The 20,010-nt window shown below is 41.3% G+C and overlaps 1 protein-coding gene across 5 annotated transcripts in view; it reads left to right on the plus strand.

Moving 5' to 3' along the window:
* The first annotated feature begins 1,891 nt into the window (after nucleotides 1–1,891).
* FKBP5 (FKBP prolyl isomerase 5) overlaps nucleotides 1,892–20,010 on the plus strand; it is a 105,883-nt gene continuing 87,764 nt past the window's right edge. Inside the window, exons 1-3 of one of the 5 annotated variants that reach the window (XM_072945155.1) lie at nucleotides 1,892–2,016; nucleotides 3,759–3,903; nucleotides 7,605–7,726. The gene's annotated coding sequence lies outside the window, so the exon portion shown is untranslated. Of the gene's footprint in view, nucleotides 2,017–3,758; nucleotides 3,904–7,604; nucleotides 7,727–13,763; nucleotides 13,917–14,286; nucleotides 14,463–20,010 lie in introns of those variants that run through there. The other 4 variants (XM_072945154.1, XM_072945157.1, XM_072945152.1 and 1 more) reach the window with 4 other exon arrangements.

A 20,010-nucleotide genomic window follows, 5' to 3' on the forward strand; every position in this document is an offset into this window, starting at 1 on the left:
ACATGAATGCATCACAGGCAGCAGTCAGGCCCACATGCACCTTGGGGGCACACACACACACGTGTGTGTGCATGGGCACACAGGTGTGCATATTTGCACACAAGGGAACAGATATATACACACTCTCCTCTCCACCCTCAGCTCTCAGGTGAGCAAGCCCAGCTCAGACTTGGAATGAGGAGAGTGGTCCGTTGTCAGGGTCTGGCTGCCTCTGGATTTATGTCAAACTGGGCTCTTTTGTCTTAATTTCCCTTACTGATGGCCCAATGGGAAGCAGAGAAAGTGCCAAGAGCTCAGGGCTCACTCCAGGGCTGTATCTTGTATGGGTGGTTGACAGGAGTGGGTCAAGGGGTGAGGGAGGAATCCTTCTCTCCTGAGAACAATGTCTCCAAAGAGCCATCATTTTGTGGGGCCCGTAAGTGTGAGGCTGATCTCTGCTTTCACTGTCGTGCTCTCCATTCCACCCATTTGTGGGCCTCGGGCCCATGCTCTCCTCCTGGGGAGTGGGAAAGCTTTGAAGAGGGCTCAGTCCCAAGGTTGATGTGGCAGCTCTGGGGCTGACAGCAGGGTCCCAGGCGGCCTGACTCCCTCAAGTGGAAGGGGGGCTTCTCCTGGACTCTTCCTGGGCAGCACAGCAGTGATCCAGAGGTGAGGTGGGATAGTTGTATCTGTGACAGTTACTCAATCTAGAGGGCTGGGCAGGGAGCAAGCTTGGATTCCATTAAACCCAATTTAGCTACAGTCACAGAGCACAGAGTATGTGCCTGGTGTGGTATTGGGGTGGGTGGGGAGGATGAGGGGGTGGATACAGAAATGAGTAAGACACAGTAACTGTCTTCTAAGAGTGAGTGAGTGAGTGAGTGAGTGTGTGTGTGTGTGTGTGTGTGCATGACATTGAGAGCCTAGGAACATCACACAGGTAGAGATTCCTGAGAGTGGAACTTAAACACAATGTGCTCCACACTGAAGCCATCACCTCTGCCCACCCCTCCCCAGAGCATCAAAAACATCACCATCTGCCTGCTCCTCCTGCTGTATTTCCTGTTTTGATTTACTGAGGGTAGTTTAGAACCCTTCCCTGGCTCCCTGTTACCATCAGAATGAAGGCCCAAGTGCCCCACCTGCACCACCTGCAGGGACCCTGCACATCTCAGCCTGCCCCTAGCTGCACATTATGTCTTAGCCTCCTGGTTCCCCCAACTGGCTGAGCTGGTGTGTACCTCTGAGCCTTCGTACATGCTGTTCCTGTTGCCTGTAATGCCCATCCCCTCCTTGACCTGGCAAGGACCTACTCATCTTCCTAAACTGAGGGGGTCTTTATTGGTCTCTATTAGAACACATTTTCTAATGGTGCTGACAATAATGATTTAAAAGCCAGCATTTTCACATGCACATACCAGGCACTATTCTGACTGCTTTAGGTTTTCTATATATTAGCCTGTTTAATTCTCATAACAACCTTGGTAGATTTTACCATTATCATGTCCATTTTATAGTTGGGAAATTGATACATGGAGCATTTAAGTAACTTATTTACTAAAGGTGACATGCCTAGTAAGTGGTGGAGTAGGATTTACACACAGCCAGTTCAGCTGAAGAGTCTGTGCAGTTACTGCTGCCCGGCACTGCCTCACTCATTGTTGTATTTGCCAACTTCTACAGCTTTTGAGCAATCAGGGTCAATGTCTGATGAATAAATGAATGAGTGACTCATTAAAATTGAATGGAATGAAGAAGTAGGAATCATCCTCATTTATAAGATAGCTGCCATGCTAAAGCTATTTTATTTTTTTGGAATGTAGAAAATTTTAAAGAAAATATGTTGTGAGAGCAAAATCCCATCCATCATGTTTTCATCTTATATTCCTGCTTTTTTATATAAAATTTACAGAATTTCCAAGCCTCAGTTTTTTCAAGTCAATGAAGAGAGATGTCCTCAGGACACTCTAATGACCTGCTCATCACGACCTGCTGCCACCAGGGAGATGGATCCACTGAGAAGTGACCGAATGCAAGGTGAATGTTGGCTCATGCTGAAAGAACATCCCATCTCAGAGCACAGGCCTGGGACAGAGTCATCCCAACCAGGGATATCAGTGAGGGCTTTCTGGGAGAGGTGAGATTTGGGCTGAGCCTTGAAAGATTGGACTTGGTGGTAGGAAGGGCAGGGCAGGAGAACAGCAAAGGGAAACAGATTGTGATGGGAGACCAGGTAGGTAACAGCCACATAGCAGAGTGGCTGGTGAGCAATCACTTTCACCTCCATCTTGGGTGGCTGCACAGTTTTGGACAGTTGGCTGATTTAAAACTTTTCTGCTAGCCTACATGCAAATAAAGCACTTAAGCCTGAGAGAAAACACAGATGAACATCCCCAGGGCAGGAAAGATTGCTGATCCTCCAACCTAACATACTTGGCTCGCCATTGAACCAGCTAACAGCTTCAGTCCCCCTATGTTCATTTCTGAAAGGTGGTGTGGCTTAGAGGGTAAGCCATGACTCTGCCACTTGTTGGCTTGGAAGGTCTTTTAACCTCCCTATGCCATAGTTTCCTTAGGTTGTTGAAGATGAAATTAGTTAAAGCACTTAAAGCATCTAGAACATTGCAAGCATCCGATTCCAACAAGTGCCCAATAGACATGAGCTAATATGGTCACTGTAATCAGAGGTCTTCACAATGATGCACAATCTCAGTAGGTTAGCCCTCTTCTAGGCCACGGGATTGAGCCTTCTCTGCCACCTCTTTCCAGCCCCAGCTGTGGTTCCTGTTGACCTAACCCATAAATGCCCCGAGTCAGTCCCCCCTCTTTTTGCCCCTGCCCACTTATGCCTACTATGCTGATACACTGGGTTCTTGGGATTAGATTAACTTTGCTTTGTGCCCATAGGGCCTGGATGGGAAAGGAAAGCTGGGAGGAAACCCGAGTCAACACTTACTGGGAGTGCACAGGGCACGTGGCCAATTTCAGTTTGAGGATCAGTCAGGTTCCAGACAACAGAGCTAAGTCCCTGGAGAGTAGGCACTGGTGCCTCAGCATCTCCCTGGGGGGATGACTAGCTTACATCACTACATGTAGCTGGGCTTGGGAACTACCTGCTGGGTCTTTGCCCGGCAGGATAACAGCATCCAGCTATGCAATGACAGCCCACAGATCCTGAGAACCAGCCTGGGATGGGATACGAATCTGGCTTCTCACAGTGGAGGGGCAGGTGAAGAGGGACTTAGCTTACAAAACAGAGCCAGGGCCCTTCCCCAGGGCCAGGTCGACAGGCTGCTCCTTAGCAAATGGTGAAGATCTTGACGATGATTCTCTTTAAACTATCAGGTTCATCTCCCACGCCCCACCCCCCTCATCTTACTCACTTCTGAGGCTTTATCCGTCCACCTCCACCCTGCAAAAGTTTTCTTGTAAATTCTCTAAACCAGAGTTTCTCTTTATTGCCGTATTTTTTTTTAACAGTTTGATGACAATGGGCCTCGGTGAGAGTTCCCTTGTGTTTATCCTGCTTGGGGTATATCATCAAATTCAGAACAATTTCAGCTGTTTCTTATTCTAAATGATTTCAGTCTTCCTTCTATCCCAACAATTGCGTCTTGAAGATGGTCTGCAGGGGACCACCTGGGAGTTTGTTAACAATACCCTACCCAAATAAGAATCCCCTGGGACCTGAGAGTCTGTGTTTCAGAACAAGTTCCTGGCTGAGTCTTCAGAGACTGTGAGTGTTCCAACTGCATTGTCACTCCTCTCTGTGTCCCCAGTCCTCGCGGGCCTCATCGTTGAACAGAACACTCAGCTGCAAGGGTTCCTCTTCATTCACCGAGTCAGCAAGATTGGTGCCATCTCCCGTTGCAGGCGCCTGAAGCCCAACATGAAAAGGATAACACTTGGACTCATGAATTTCAGGTATCATTCAGTAGAGGAAAGAGACACTTAGGGGGCTTTAAGGGGCTCCCCCAAATCCACCAAGGAAGCGTCCAGGGAAAGCACTCCCTCTGACTTAACCATGTGGGATCTCTGTTCTCTATAAAATGAGGATAAACATTTTTGTGTGGAGCACTGAAGTGATGGAGTCAGCCTTAAAAGAGAAATTCTGGGTGACAGATTTAATTCATTTTTGGGGTTAAGAGTAGAGGGAGAAAAACAAGTGAGCTGGTTAGAAATGATTTGCAAGCTAATTCCTGAAAGATACAGGGAGAAACAGACAATGTACCAGACTAGTAAATAAGCACACACGTGGCGTGTGTTTTCGATCAACTTTGCTGAGGCATAATTTACATAACCATACAAGGCACCCATTTAAGTGTGCAGTTTGATGAGTTTTGACAAATGTGTTTGCTTGTGTAGCCTCTATGATGATATAGATCATTTCCTTCCCTCGAAAATTTCCTTGTTCTTTTTTGCAATCAATCCCCACCTGGCCTGAGCAGCCCCTAATCTGTTTTCTGTCATTTTGGATTAGATTGGTATTTCCTAGAATTTCAGATACATGGAATCACACAGAATGTACTCTTCTGCATCTGGCTTCTTTTGCTCAACATCATCATTTTGAGATTTGTCCACATTTTTGCGTGTATTAGTAGTGTTTTCCTTTTTATTGCTGTATTGTATTCCATCATGTGGCTATATCACTATTTGTTTATCCCTTCTCTTGTTGATAGAGATTTTGGTGGTTTGTAATTTCAGGCTATTATGAAAAGTTGCTATGAACACTCCTGTACAACTCTTTTTGTCAACACACATTTTGGTTTCTCTTGGAAGCAGGATTGCTGAGCTGTATAGCAAGTGTACGTTTAACTTCAAGAGAAACTGCCAAACTGTATTCCAAAGTGGCTGTATGGTCCCACCAGGAAAGAATGAAAGTTCCAGTTGTTTCACATCTCTACTGGCTCTTGGTATTGTTGGTCTTTTTAATTTTAGCAGTTCTGCTTAGGTGTGTAGTGGTCTCTCACTGCAGCACAGACATGCCCACCTCTCCAACCTCTTCTGGAAGCACTCCCCCACCCCCACACTTCTCCTCAGCCGCTCTGACCCTCTCTCTGTTTCCCGCATGTTCTGGGCTTCTTTCCTGGAATTCTTGTCCTCTCAAAATTTCCATAACTGGTTCCTTCTCATGATTCAGTTCTCAGCACTGTGTCACCTCCTCAGAGGTCTTTCCTCCCCACCTTCTCTATTGATGACCTCAATACTTTTTATCTCCTTAACCTGTTTTACTTTTCTTTATAGCAGCAAGTCCCATCTGAAAGTATTTTATTTGTTTGTCTACTTGTTGACTCTCTACCCTGTAGGAACCTCAGCTCCATTAACAAAGGCATTTTGTCTGTCTTGTTTACCTAGAACAGTGCCTGAGAGATAGTAGGTATTCAATATCTATTGTTGAGTGGATCTGTAGTCCAAAGTGGATGTTCAATATATTGATCTTGGAGGTCCTGGGGATTAAAGGATAAGCATATCTACGAAGCAAAAATATTTAAAGCATACATTTTTTATTGCCTGGGGCAATTTGACTTTGCATGTAAATATGGTTAGAAACCTAAAAATATGGAAAAGTAGAAAAAGGAGGAAAATCAACCATACTTTCACCAAACTACTATGGTTTAAAAATATAAATCATTTAAAATTATTAATTGTTTTAATTTTTTAAAAAGAAAGCAGATCAGTGATTGGCTAGAGATTAGGAGCACATAAATGTGCTTGAGGAAACTTCTGGGGTAATGGGTGTGTTCATTATCCTAACTGTGGTGTTGGTTTCATGGGTGTATACATATGTCAAGATTTATCAGATTGTGTACTTTCAGTGTGTCCTGTTTATCATGCCTCAGTAAAGCTGGAAATAAAAAGAAAAAATTTTTTTGATTTTTCAAAGTTAATATTAATTAAGTAATATTTGCACATAGAAAAAAATTCAAACAGTAGACCATATTGGGAAAGGCTACTTATATACAAATATAGGTAAACCTATCTGAAAATCTTTCCAAATTTATGGTACAGTGGTACTATACTCTACACATTGCTTTGTACCTTACTTTTTTCATTTAACAATGTAAGCTCAGCTGCAAGTGACAGAAAATTAAAAATATCAGTGCCTTGCAAAAGACATTGATTTCTCTCTCATTAATGAAGTCCGGAGATAAGTAGTCAGGCAATACTTGCACAACTATCAAGGACCCAGATTCCTTCTGTCTTTTGCTATGCCATCCTCAATATGGGGCTTTTACATCATGGTCCAATATGGCTGTCTGAGCTCCAGACATTACATCTGCATCTGGCCAACAGAAAGAGGAAAAGAAAAGAGAGGGACCTCTTTCTTCCTATTAAGGACACTTTCTGTGACATTTCTGTTTAGTTCCTATTGGTCAGAACACAGGGACACATCTAGCTGCAAAGGAGGCTGGGAAACAAATTCTTTGTTCCAGATAGCCATATACCCAGTTCAAAAGTCAGAAAAGAGGAGAATGGTATTGGGGGATGACTACAATCTCTGCTATAGTATACATAGATTTGCCTCATTTTAAAAAAATGGAATTTTTTGTAGCCACTTGCCCAATGAAAACTGGGAGCCACCCACCAAACCTCCTGTCCTGCACTTTCAAATTGAAGTCTCCCTTGGGTGTGAAATTGGTAGAATTTGGTCACATATCTATGATCTAGCTGCAAGGGAGGCTGGGAATTTGAATTCTGACTTCCAGGTTGAGAGGCAAAATTCATAAAGGATTTTTCCAAATATAGAAAGGCCACTTAGAACTTGGACCAATCCTCTCATCAAAGACAACTATATATGTTAGACAAATATTTTTGAATCTTAAAAGCATCAAAAAATCTAACAAGGTAGTGAGGAGTTACTAGACGAACATATGAAAAAATAAGCATCCAGAGAGATTAGAGTTGCCAGATAAAATACAGGACTCCCAGTTCAATTTGAATTTCAGATGAATAACAAATTATTTTTTAGCATAAGTACGCCCATGCAATATTTAGGGCATAGTAATACTAAGAAATAATTTGTTGTTTATTTGAAAGTCAAACTTAACTTAATGTCCTGCATTTTTGTTTGCTAAATCTGGCAACTCTACCAGAGAAGTGAGTCCAACACTTGGAGCCTCTTTGACCCAAAGGCATTTGCCAGTCTGAGTCATTGGAGAGGCTGAGTTGTGCTTTTGAAAGTTTCTTAGGACTAGGGGTTCACAATTGGAGCTCAGGGCCCGCCAGGGTTGGAGGCTGATGAATCACCCTGTGGTAGAGTATTACTTTGATGACCCTCAATGAACCACAACTATAGGTATTCATGCCCTGTGTACTACTCTTCACCCTGGACAGGCCCTGTGATCCACTTTACCCAATAGAATGTAGTGGAAGTGATGTTGCACCGGGCCTGGTTCTAGCCTTAAGAAGGCAGTTTCCATATTTTGGCTCTGGGGGAAGCCAGTTGCCACAAAAGAAGTCCTACTTCCCTAAGAACTGGGATCTAACCAAGGAATTGGTGACATTTGCCCAACTAGATTTCAGAATTGCATGGGCCTGTGGCTGCTGTGTGCTGGCCATTTCCTCCTTTTTGAACTGGAGTATCTACTGAGATTTCCCTTTCTCTGCTTCACCATTTCCCATAGGGGGAAGATAACTAGTCTCTAGTTCAAAAGTCATCAGATTCAGAGAAGCATCACTTGAGAAACCTTACTCATACCTGGACTTGATTTAAATGATGAAATTATGGACTTCCAGCTCAATCCTGGTACTGTAGTTGGGTGAGATTTGGGGGGTTTTAAGGGGTAGTAAGTGTATTTTGCACGGGGGAGGAAGTAGATTATTAGGGATAGAGGGCAGATTGGGGTAGATTGTTACTTTGGTGGGCCCCAATGAACTGTGTATCTCAATAGTCACGCTATGATTGGTTCCCTTCCCTTTTACTCTGGGCTGGCCTGTGACCTGCTTTAACCAGCAGAACATGGTGGAAATGACACTGTCATTTCCAGGCCTAAACCTTAAGAAGGCCTGGCAATCTCTACATTTGCTCATTGGCGAAAGCCAGCCACCATGTTTGGAAGCCCAATCATGCAACTGAGTGGTTTTAATATATTCACAGATGTGTGCAACCACCACCACAGCCAACTTTAGAACATTTTCATCACCTCAGAAATAAACCCATACCCTTTACCTATTATCTTCCTGTCCTTCCTTCCCCTACACTCCCAGTTCTAAGCAATCTCTAATCTACTTCCTGTCTTATCTTCCCTGATCTGGACATTTCACATTAATGGAATCATATAATATGCAGTCTTTTGTCACTGGCTTTTTTTATTTAGTGTAATGCTTTCGAGGTTGATCCATACTATAGCATCTGTCAGTACTTCATTCCTTTTTATAGCCAAATAATGTTCCATCTTATGGATATACCACATCCTAGTGTATCTATTCATCAGTTGATAGACATTTGGGTTATTTTCACCTTTTGTCTATTATGAATAATGCTGATATATATATATTGGTGTACTAATATCTGTTTGAGTTCTTACTTTCAGTTCCTTTGGGTATATACTACAGGTGGAATTGCTGGGTGTTATGGTAATTTTTTTTTAACATTTTAGGAAGTGCCAAACTATTTTCTGCAGAGGCCATATGATTTTAAATTCCCACCAACAATGCACAGGGGTTTCAGTGTCTCCCCATACTTACCAATACTTCATACCTTTGTGGAAAATCAGTTGACTACAGGTGTATGGGTTTACTTCTGGACTTTCAACTCTATTTCATTGATCTAAGATATTTCATTGTCAAGGATGTGTCTATCTTTGTACTAGTACAAAATGTTGATTATTGTTGTTTTGTAGTAAGTTTTGGAATCAGAAAATGTGAGTCTTCCTACTTTGTTTTTCTTTTTAAATATTGTTTTGGTTATTCTGGGTCCCTTGCAAATTCCATATGAATTTTAGAACCTGCTTGTCAATTTCTATAAAGTCAGCTGGGACTTTGATGGGATTACATTGAATGTATAGATCAATTTGGGGAGTATCACCATCTTAACAATGTTTAAAGTCTTTTGATACATAGGATGTTTTTCCAATTATTTAGGTCTTTAACTTCTTTCAGCAAAATTTCGCAGTTTTCAGAGTGTAGGTTTGGCACTTCTTTTGTTAAATTTATCCCCAAGTATTTTATTCTTTTTGATGCTATTATAAATGGAAAAATTTTCTTAATTTTATTTTTGGATTGTTCATTGCAAATATATAAAATACAATTGATATTTGTTATTGATCTTGTATCTTGCAAACTTGCTGAATTCATTAATTAGTTTTAACAGCTTTTTAGTGGATTCTTTAGGACAGTCCATACACAAGATCATGTTTTCTGTGAGTAGATATAGTTTTACTTTTTCCTTTCTAATCTGATGCCTGTGTGTGTGTGTGTGTGATTGAAGTATAGTTGATTTACAATATTATGTTAATTTTAGTTTGGGGTGTACAATATAGTGATTAAATATTTTTATAGGTTATAGTCCATCTAAAGTTATTACAAAATAATGGCTTTATTTCTCTCTGCTGTACTATACATCCTTGTTGCTTACCTATTTTATACATAGTAGTATGTATCTCTTAGTCCCATACCCATATTGTGCCCTTCTCCCCTTTCCTCTCCTCACTGGTAACCACTAGTTTGTTCTCTATATCTGTGAGTCTATTTCTGTTCTGTTATATACATTCACTTGTTTCATGTTTTAGATTACACATATAAGTGATAATGTAGAGTATTTCTCTTTCTCTGACTGACTTATTTCACTATGCATAATACTCTCTAGGTCCATCCACGTTGTTGCAAATGGCAGAATTTCATTCTTTTTTATTGCTGAGTAATGTTCCATTGTATATATACCACATCTTCATTCATTTGTTGATGGATACTTACATTGCTTCTACATCTTGCCTATTGTAAATAATGCTGCTATGAACATTGGGGTGCATGCATCTTTTTGAATTAGTGTCTTCATTTTCTTCAGATATATATTTGGGAGTGGAATTGTTGGATCATATGGTAGTTCTATTTTTAGTTTTTTGAGGAACCTCCATATTGTTTCCCACAGTGGCTTCACCATAATGCCTTTTAACTTTTATTTCTTGACTAATTAATTGCCTTGGCTAGAACCTCCAGTAGAATATTAAATAGAAGTGGCAAGAGTGGACATCCTTATCTTGTTCCTTGTCTTATTTTCTGAGGGCAATATCCAGTCTCTCACCATTAGGTATGGGATTAGTTGTGGGGTTTTTGTAGTGGCCTTTTATCAGGTTGAGGATGGCTGTTTTTATAAATAAAGTTTCATTGTAATATAGCTAGGCCATTCATTTTCACATTGTCTATGACTGTTTTGTACTACAATGACAGAGTTGAGTCATTGTGACAGAGACTATATGGCCTGCAGGCCTAAAATATTTACCATCTGTCCCTTTAAGAAAAAGTCTGCTGACACCTGTTTTAAGCTGCTAAATTTGGGGACAGTTTGCTATGAGACAATATATAACTGAAAAAAACCTCCCCATCTTCAACAGGGACCTCAAAGTACTGTAGCATTAGTAAGGGGGATCCAAAAATAAAGAAACCCTCCCACAGACCCTGGTCTAGCTTCAAGTCTTCAGAGAGGCTCAGAAAATCAGAAACCCTGAAACTGGCTTAAGGTGATCCTAGCTTCCTAGTGTCCCAGGATGCCTATGGAAACAAATGGAATCCTTTCAGTGGAAGATATTTTCATCATTGCCTCAAATGATTTTTCAAATACAATGTCCAAAACATAACCAGGCACACGAGGAGATAAAACAACATGAGCAAGAACCAGTAGTAAAAACTGATAATGGAAGTGGACCAGCAGGGACTCCAGATTGTGTCCTCTCCAGGGACACAGACCATAAAACAACTATACTTACTGTGTTTAAAAAGAGCAAAGCCAAGCTTGAAACTTATAGCAGGGCACTAAGAGATATAAGAAGTGATATAGCAGATCTGAAAAAGAACCAAATAGAAATTCTAGAACTTAAAAAAAAAATAGAATAACCAAATTTAATAGCTCAGTGGATCGGTTTCAGAGGAGAATTTTTTTAAAAGCTGGAGAGAATTAGTGAACTGAAAAAGAGTCAGAAGAAACTTCTAGAACAATGCATAGAAGTTCAAAAGATAGAAAATACAGACGATAAGAATATAGTGAGAAAGTCTCATATATGTTTCAACTGGGGGCCCAGAAGGAAAAAGGAAAAGATACAGAAACAGTATTTGAATGTATAATGGCTGAAAAATTTTCAAAACTGATGAAAAACTGCTTAAAAGAGGCAGCCATGAAATGACAGATATCCATTGAATCAGGTGTTGGCCCTTAAAACAGTATATCCTTCATGTACAAATCTGCCTTTGAAAAGATTTTACAACCAACATGGAGGTAGCTCTGCAGCAGGTGGAATAGGGCTTGGGTGGGCTGAGTTCAAGTACAAACTGTCACTTCCTAGCTGTGCCACCTGGAGAAGGTTGCCAACCTTCAGTTTTCTCAACTAATAGGTAGGGCTGGTAACACTGGCATACCCTACATTGTCATTGTGAGAATCAAGTGATACAATGCATGTGAATAAACCAGGTGAATGCCAAGTGTATTAAAAATGAGATATGGTTGGAGCAGGATCACTCACAGTGACGGGTAGGACTGGAAAATAATTTGCAGATCCCATCACAAAATGAAAATGTGGGACCCCTTGTGAAAAAAATTAAGACTTTCAAGACTGACAACAGAGCACTAAACCAAACACAGGTCACATGGCCATGAAGCCAGCCTTGGTGACAGGCCTTGCAAAGAATTGCTCTCTGCTTTAGAAAAGGGCTGCTCATCCCACACCCAGGTGTCTGCAGCCATAGCTCACATTATCTTTGAATTCTGAAAGGCAGCAATGTTTAGGGAAATTGCAAGCACACGTGTTTCCAAATGCTGAGAAAGGCAAGTGCACTGACCGGAGTGGTTTTCTGAGAGAGTGGGTGGGGCCAGCCAGGCTGCCATCGGAACTGTGGAACTGACTGTTCCCCACAGACTCTGGCCTAGAAAAAAAGAGCCTGCAGCTGTATCTACAGGGCCTGTTGTTGTTTGCTGCGGTGTGTTACAACACAGCCTGGCAGCCTCCTGGGTCTGTCTTCCTCCTGGAAGGGCCTGGACCCAGAGCATGTGACATGGCCACACAGCCCTGCAGATCTGCCCACACTGCTCCTTGCTGTTCCCTCAATTACTAGGCTTTTCCAGGTCCGCATTCTTTTTGCTCACATTATTCCCACCACCACCAACCCCCACTGTGGGAGTTCCTTTCCTTCCTCTTCCACTTCCTTCCATCTGGCAAACACCATCTTTTAATACTTTATCTTTTAAGACTCAGCTCTAACGTCACCTTGTCAATGAGGCCTTCCCTGACTCTCCCAGGAAGAGCTGTTTCTCCTTGGAGCCCTCCATTGGCCGATGCACAGCCACTCCCTATGCAGATGTCTCTCACAGTCTCTGTAACGTGAGGAGCACTGGCATGTAATGTGGATGTCAGTGTCTCCTAGGCTGAAGCTCTCAAGGGCTGGGACAATGTCTTCTCACGTCTGTATACCCTGCACATGGCATAGTGCTTAATATTTCCTGTTAAAAAGCATAGTAGGTACTTAATCAATTTATGTTAGTATGCAGAGTAGTTTTAAGTACCATTCTCTTGCTGAATTAATGCACGAATAAATTGTTTCAGTAACTCTCCCTGGGATCTGGTAAAAAGGGAAGCTTCTAGGCATGGAGATAGGGCCCTTGCAATTAAAGAGGTTTCAGTGTCAGCTCTAGTGGTCATTTCTGCAGACACCCCATCTCTTGAAGGCAGGGATGGTGATTTGTGGAAGAAGCTCTTCATGAATACCTAAATGACCAACATGATACAGTATAGAGAGCAGATGTGGAGCTAGGAGAGGTGGCTTCTAATTTGGCTACGAGACATTAGGTTTCCATAGGTAACTATTAAGTCCCATAAGCTAGGTTTCTGTTTCCTCCCTGAGGCCCAGGTGTAGCTAGTTCAGCCCCTTCATCTTAATCTCTGGGTGGCCATTTCATTGGAGAAGCCTGAGCCCCTTTTGAAGGTGAGTTTGCTCAGAGGGCACAGAACACAAACATCTTTTAAAGCCTTTTGCTGTCTCAATCACCTGGGATCTCATGTTTGAAAGGTGGAAAGCCAAGGGAAAGTGTAGTCTTCACAGACACTGAGTGTCTAGAGGTAAATGCTACATGCTAAATCCCCAGATGGGATTTTCCCCAGTTCCAACTTGACAACTTTGAGTTTCTAGGGTTGCTTCTTGGGGCTAACCAAGCCTGCCTACCTGACACAAACAAGCTGGTCTACCCCTCTCCATCCTCCAGGCAGGTCAGGTGGGCAGAAAGAAGGGAAGAGCTTTCAGAGGGGCAGTTTCTATGTAAGGTCAACTAGCTTGTTGAGGCATTAGTTCCTCCGGAGGTAAGGGATGGTGTGAGGGAGTGTAGGTCAGTTTCCTCCATCCCTTCCCTCCAGCCCCCACAAAGGGCAAGGGCCAGACACGTGGACTGGCGTGGAGAGGCGGAGGTTACACTAAGGCGGAGGTGCAAACGGGTGGGGGAGGGGCCTCATTTGCATGGACCGCGCGCGGCCGCCAATCCGGACAGGCCGAGCCACAGCCCGCGCGCCTTTTGGGGGCGGACTGACAGCCCCGGGGCCCTATGGAAGGCGGGTCCTGCGGCCGGCGGGGGCGGGACGGCGCCGGGCGCTGCCCCGGGGATTCGGGCCGGTTCGCGGGCGCTGCCAGTCTCCGGCGGCGGAGTCCGGTGCGCGGGCGGCCTGCTGGGCGGGCTGAGGAGCAAGCGGCGCTGTAGTGAGGCGAAGAGAGACAGAACCGAAGAGCAACCGTGGCGACAGGTACCCGCGCCATGGCCGCAAGGATAGGGCGGGCGGCTGCGGAGCCCCGTGAGCAGAATTCCCTCCTTAGCGGTCTGGCCGCCGCTGCGCCGCCTCCCCGCCCCCTCACGCGGCTCCCCAGCCTGGGGACGGCGCGTCGGGGCGAGCGGGGCCGGAGAAGCCTCGAGGCGGGCGCGCCGGAGGCCCCCAGCCCCACTGCGGGGCCCCTCTGCGTCCCGCCGAGCCGCGGGGCCGGGGCTCCCTCCGGGAGGCGCAGAGCTGGGCTGCCACAGGAGCCGCTCCCGGCCCCCACCACGCTCCCGGTCGCGGAGGCGAGGCGGGTCGCGGCCGCTACTCCTCACCCGGCTTTTGTTTCCCGCCTGGGTGACAGGTCCTAGCCCCGGCTCCCGTCGGCTGCCCCCGACTCGCCCGACGCCCGGCCCCCATGACCTCCCGGAGCAGGCGGCGGGACCCGCGGAGAGCCGGGCGCGCGTGAGCAGCAGCTGCCGCGGGCGGGAGGGAAACTTCGCCTTCCGGGGCCAGGGCGGCCGGAGAAGTGGAGCGGAGGTGAGCCGTGCGCCGGGACGCCGCGGGCGCGATGGAGCTTCGCACACCTGGCGGGGCCCTAGAAAGGGGAGGATAACGGACTGTCCCGTTGCCGCTGTGCTCGTTTTCAATTTGCGCTCCCCGGGAGGTGATTGTGGGTGCACGTTCACCGCCTTCACCTGCCTCTCGGACCAGTGAGTGGGAACAGCATCCCGCTTTCGGCCGCTCTTAGAGGCCCTCTTAGAGAGTGCCTCTTAGAGAGTGCCTCTTAGAGAGTGCTCGTGCAGCGCAGTTCTAACAGGTGATTCTAAATCCAGGTGAAAGCCAGTGAAGAGTTGTCTCAGGGCTCGGTATTCAATTTACTCCGGGACGTTATAACGCCTTCTCCTTTAATGATGTCTAAAAAGGTGTGCCCGCCACAGTACTGGAGTCAAAACCAGTAGTTAATTTTTTTTTTTAAATCGGCTGTGGGGTGGGGGTTGTCAGCGTGTAGGTTGCCCTCTTTCCATTGACGAGCCGGGAGGAACACTTAGTCCCAATTTAAAATTCAGTTTCTGCAGTGCTGGCGAAAGCACTGTAAGGTACACGTTGTAAATGGAGAATGCAGAACTCTAGATATCCTTCAGTGTGGTTCAGGACAGCGTGTACAACGTTTGGCCGCCATTCAGCAAATTCTGCATGAAGTTTGAGCTCGTGGTTTTGGATTTACTTTTCAGGAGCAGAATAAAGCTTAGCATTGAATGGGAGCTTTCTTTGCCTCTCTGAGGGTACACAGGAGTGTGTATTTTCATTGTCTTCTCATTTTGTTAGATTGTAGACAAGGGAAAACTTATGGCGTATTCTGATTCAGTATTTTTAATAATCTATGGGAATCTCCCCCACCCCCAATCCCACGGGAGAATTTTTACTTTAGAGAAATATACTAGCTTTTCCTCTTGGCGTCTGAATCAAAATGCAGGGATAGACTCGAAAAACTTATTATTCTTGTGGGAAATTTTTGTTATACTTTAACTTAACATTTTTTTGTTTCTCTGTCTCCCAGCTGGCCTCTGCTTAGCAGTCTACAGTTATGGCCCTGACCAATTAGAGCATCTATAGAAAAAAAATGTTTTAAAATAATATATAATAATTATTTCAAAATATATTATGAAGATTAACATTTGTGAGAAGCAGTTGATTTAGATTACTCAATTTTTTTTTACTTGTAGTGTATCTTTTTTGATGTCTGTGCTGATTTATACTTAAGAGATGTAAGTTTTAACTTCTTCAAAGTTATAATTTTGATTTAATTATGCTACTTTATTAGTGTTTCTTTGAATGGTAATTTTACTTACCTAGCTAATTAGTACCACCATTTAAAGGTGAACTGAAACCAGTAGGCTAGTTGTGACTATCTGGGATTTAAAAAAAAAATCAGAGTCTCTATAAAATGCTTCATTTCTCTAAAACAACAGGCTTATATGCTATGAGGTCTTTGTCTTTCCAATATTTAACAAAGCAAATACGTTTCTGAATCATTAAAGTTTTTTTTTTAGTTATGGAAATTTGGGGTGAATTTCTTTTCTGAAACATGATTTTAACTAGTTCAACATGAGAATTTTTAAATATTGGATTAGGCAACTAATGAAATCTTCAATTTTCTGTTTATTCTTGGATTGGAAAAGGATACATATTTTAGGTTATTTAGTTTCCTGAAGGAGTCTTAGCTTAGAATGAGTCAATCTAGAGAAGGAAGAACATTCTCTTTCAATAGCTGTAGAAGTTACTGCTACTAAAAGTTGAATTGGTTTTTTGATGCTTAGTGAAGGTAGATTGAATAGTGGCTGGTGTAGTGTGAGTTTTATTTTATGTAAGTAATTCTAAGGAGTCTTATGAGACTGAGGCTCTCATTGTTATGGATGACTTATATAATTGTTCTTTAAAATGTATAGGAATATATTTAACTACTGTGTGCGATTAGAAGTATTATAATCTTTATCCTATGGTTATGCTTAAATATACCACATATCATAAATTAGTTATATTTCATAGTCTTATTTTACACAAAAGTATATTTTAGGAACTTTTAATTAAGTCTATTTTAAGTTCAGTTTTTACATATTTTAATTACTGATTTTTGTTCACTTTAAACTTGTGGTAGACCACATCATAAAATTATCAACCACATTACAGTTTCAAAATTAAGCATAAGTTGAATTCTTGCATCTACACAATAAACGGAGTGTTTTGTTTGGGGGGGGAAGTAACTAGGTTTATTTTTAGAGAAGGTACTGGGGATTGAACTCGGGACCTTGTGCATGCTAAGCATGCACTCTACCACTTGAGCTATACCCTCCCCTGGGAGTGTTTTTAAGTCACTTACCCTCAGGTGTGTCTCCTTTTGAGTCTGGACGTGGGTAAATATTTTTGGATGAATAAAGCCACAAAAAATAGGGACATATTGACACAACATTGTAAAATGATTATAAATCAATAAAAAATGTTAAAAAAAATAGGGACATATTAAACCAGCTAAATTGAGGATAAATCACATGATACTGTTAGACAATACTGCTTTATTTAACAGTAAAATGAATGTTGTGTCTGTCATTAATAATATCTTCTGTAGGCCTTCAATATAATTATTCATAATTCCTAATAAAGAATCTATATTGTACGTATTTTGGCACACTAAATTCTGTAATTATTTGATGCTGAACAGTTAAATACGTGCATTTTATAATTCTTAAACTATTTGAACTTTCTAACCTAGTTGATTAGTAATTAGATTTTTTTTTATTATTTTACATTCTGAATTTTTTTACAGTGCATTGTTAACTTCTGACATTATACCCACAAAAGTGTAAGGAAAATTAATCTACACTCATCAGAGACTAGTGGATGTTGGTATGTAAATCACATAACTATTGATTTAAAAACAGTAGCCACTTACGTGTGAATTTTTTTTTGCAAGTAAGATGTTTATTGTATAAAAGACAGTTCTGCCAAATGAAGCTAAAATGAGTTATAATAGGACCTTATGTACATAGCTAACAAGTTACTAAGGATGTTTCAGTAGTATTTGAAACACTAAAATTCAAGTACTCAGAATAATTTGTACCTCATTGTTACGATCAGAATTGAACTGTACTTAGCTGAAATTTAAGCGTATAAGGCTATAATCCTTAAATAGGACAAGTTCATTTTATACTTATTTTAGTATTTCTAGTCTTTTGGAAAACATCTGGTTAATGAGAGTGAAGGACCACCAGAGGGAGTATGGGGTCTAAACATTTGGTATACCTGTTTTCTACTGTTGGTCTGGAAGAAAAACATTTTAAAAATAAGAATCAAATTTTATTTTAGTTTTCTAAAATAATCAGACAAAAGATATGAAAGTTGGGGGATTATAGCTCTTTGGAGCTGCTGTCATTTTTGTACCAGTTAATGAAAGTTGTTTTTTTTCTTTTAGAAAAAGGTACAATTATTAGAAAAAAATGAAAATGATGTATTTTCAGAGTGAAATAATGGGTTTTTAAGTAAACAGATACACATCTGTGAAAGTTAGGGAACGTCCAGATGCTAAGAGTGTTTTTCAAAGATTAAAAATGTATTCGAGTAAACCTATTTCAACAGTTTTAAAAAGAGATTAAAAATGTAGTATATTTGAATTGTATGGCTTTGAATTTGCTCATTTTTTTGGAAGGAGGAACAAAGGATGAAAACAGATCAAAGGCTAGAAGAGGGTTGTTTTTTCCCTTTTGTGCTTGCAAACCCTTCCTAAAGCAGGCAGAGGTAAATTTCCAGAACCATTTGTAGCATTCAGCCTCACTCTTGGTAATTTAAAGATGATGTTAAATGAGGAGCCACTCCTAGTCCCCTGAAAATGATCATCTGATTATCAAAAACAGGGTTGGGAATTTCAAATTGATCTCACCAAAAATCAGATTTGTGTGTATTTTTCTTAATATTTCTATCCCTGGAAATTAAAGATCCTCCTCTATTGTCTGCTGAATATTACACATGGAATTTGAAGGTCAAAGTGTCTCTATCACAGACTTAATAGGGCGGTAAGCTACTTTTTGGAATGGAGAAAACATTCTAGTCCTTTTCAGAATATATCGTATTCTAAATGAGGATGGAATGGTCTTTACCCAAGTTAAATAGTAGCCAATGGAATTATTTCTATGTTTAACTTTTTAAAAAGATGACAATGAAACAAAATCTTGTAGTCTTAACACGTATTTTGGATTTTGCCCCAGCGTGAAAAATTATTACATGATGGATAGTAACATTTAATGGTTTGAAATTCTAGTTTGGGAAAGGAATTTTTTTCTGAGAAGGTATTTCATTGAAGTGAAACAGAATAACTTACATGGAGAGAAATTTGTTTCTCTTTTTGAATTATTCTTAGGTTAAAACGTTAATACTTATTAAATAAAATTGAGATCTTTGCCATTTTAAATTTATTTTCACTATGAACTTTATAAGTTTTTTTAAAAAATCTTTGGTCCCAGGTGGACTTCTCCGAATCCATTTGTATACACACACATACATATAGTCACACACATATAGATACACACAGACATATAGATGTATACACACATAAATATATACACACAGGTAGTTATCTGTGTTATATATATTTGCATTATATACTTATGTAACTGTATGTTTACTATATGTATATGTACATGTATAAATCAATCCATCTAGTTATACCTTGTGACTTCACAGGCTTATTTATATATGAAACCTTTTTTTTTTAAGTGAAATCTTTCTGCACCAAGAGGAATAAAGTATATGTCCACAAAATGACTGATAAAAATGTTCATGGCAGCTTTTTTCACAATAGGAATGAACTAATGATTCATACAATAATGTAGATGAAGCTCAGAAATATTATTCAAAGCAAGAGAAGCCAAACACAAATATTTACTCTATGATGCCATTTATAAAAAATACAAGAACAGACAAAACTTAGGTATGGTGATAGAAATCAGGACAGTGGTTTCTGGGTAAGGGCCATGGTTGACTGGAAAGGGGCAAAAGGGAACTTTTTAAGGTGATGATGGAAATGTTCTACAGCTTGATTTGGGTGATAGAACTCAAGTGTACACTTTCGAGGTAATTTAATTTTCATATAATTTTTAACTTACAGAAGAGTTGCAAGACTAGTATGAGGAATTTTGAGATTCACCAATTTTTGTGTATACATTTGTTCAAATTTACTGAGCTGAATACTTAAGATCTGTGCATTTTATGGTATGTAACTTACTTTCATGAAGAAAAAAGCTATAAAAATTTGTGGAAGATGAGAATGATCTTGTTATCTGCACGAGGTGAAATACCTTGATTTGAAATTAAGCAGCACTTTAATAATGATGTAGAAAAAGAGAATCACTGACAGTCTTTTGTCCCTACATATATTCCTATGCTGCTGCTCTCTGAAGTTTCATGATAATCTGTTTCTGTTAGAAGAAACAGGATCCTGAAAATGATTCAAGGCAGAACTGGCAGCAAGAAAACAATGCTTTATTTTGTTATCCTGTGTGAATTACCTGGGGAATGAGCCTGATACCTAGTGATA

The sequence above is a fragment of the Vicugna pacos genome, chromosome 20, assembly GCF_048564905.1.
Source record: "Vicugna pacos chromosome 20, VicPac4, whole genome shotgun sequence".
In the NCBI taxonomy this organism is placed as follows: Eukaryota; Metazoa; Chordata; class Mammalia; order Artiodactyla; family Camelidae; genus Vicugna; species Vicugna pacos.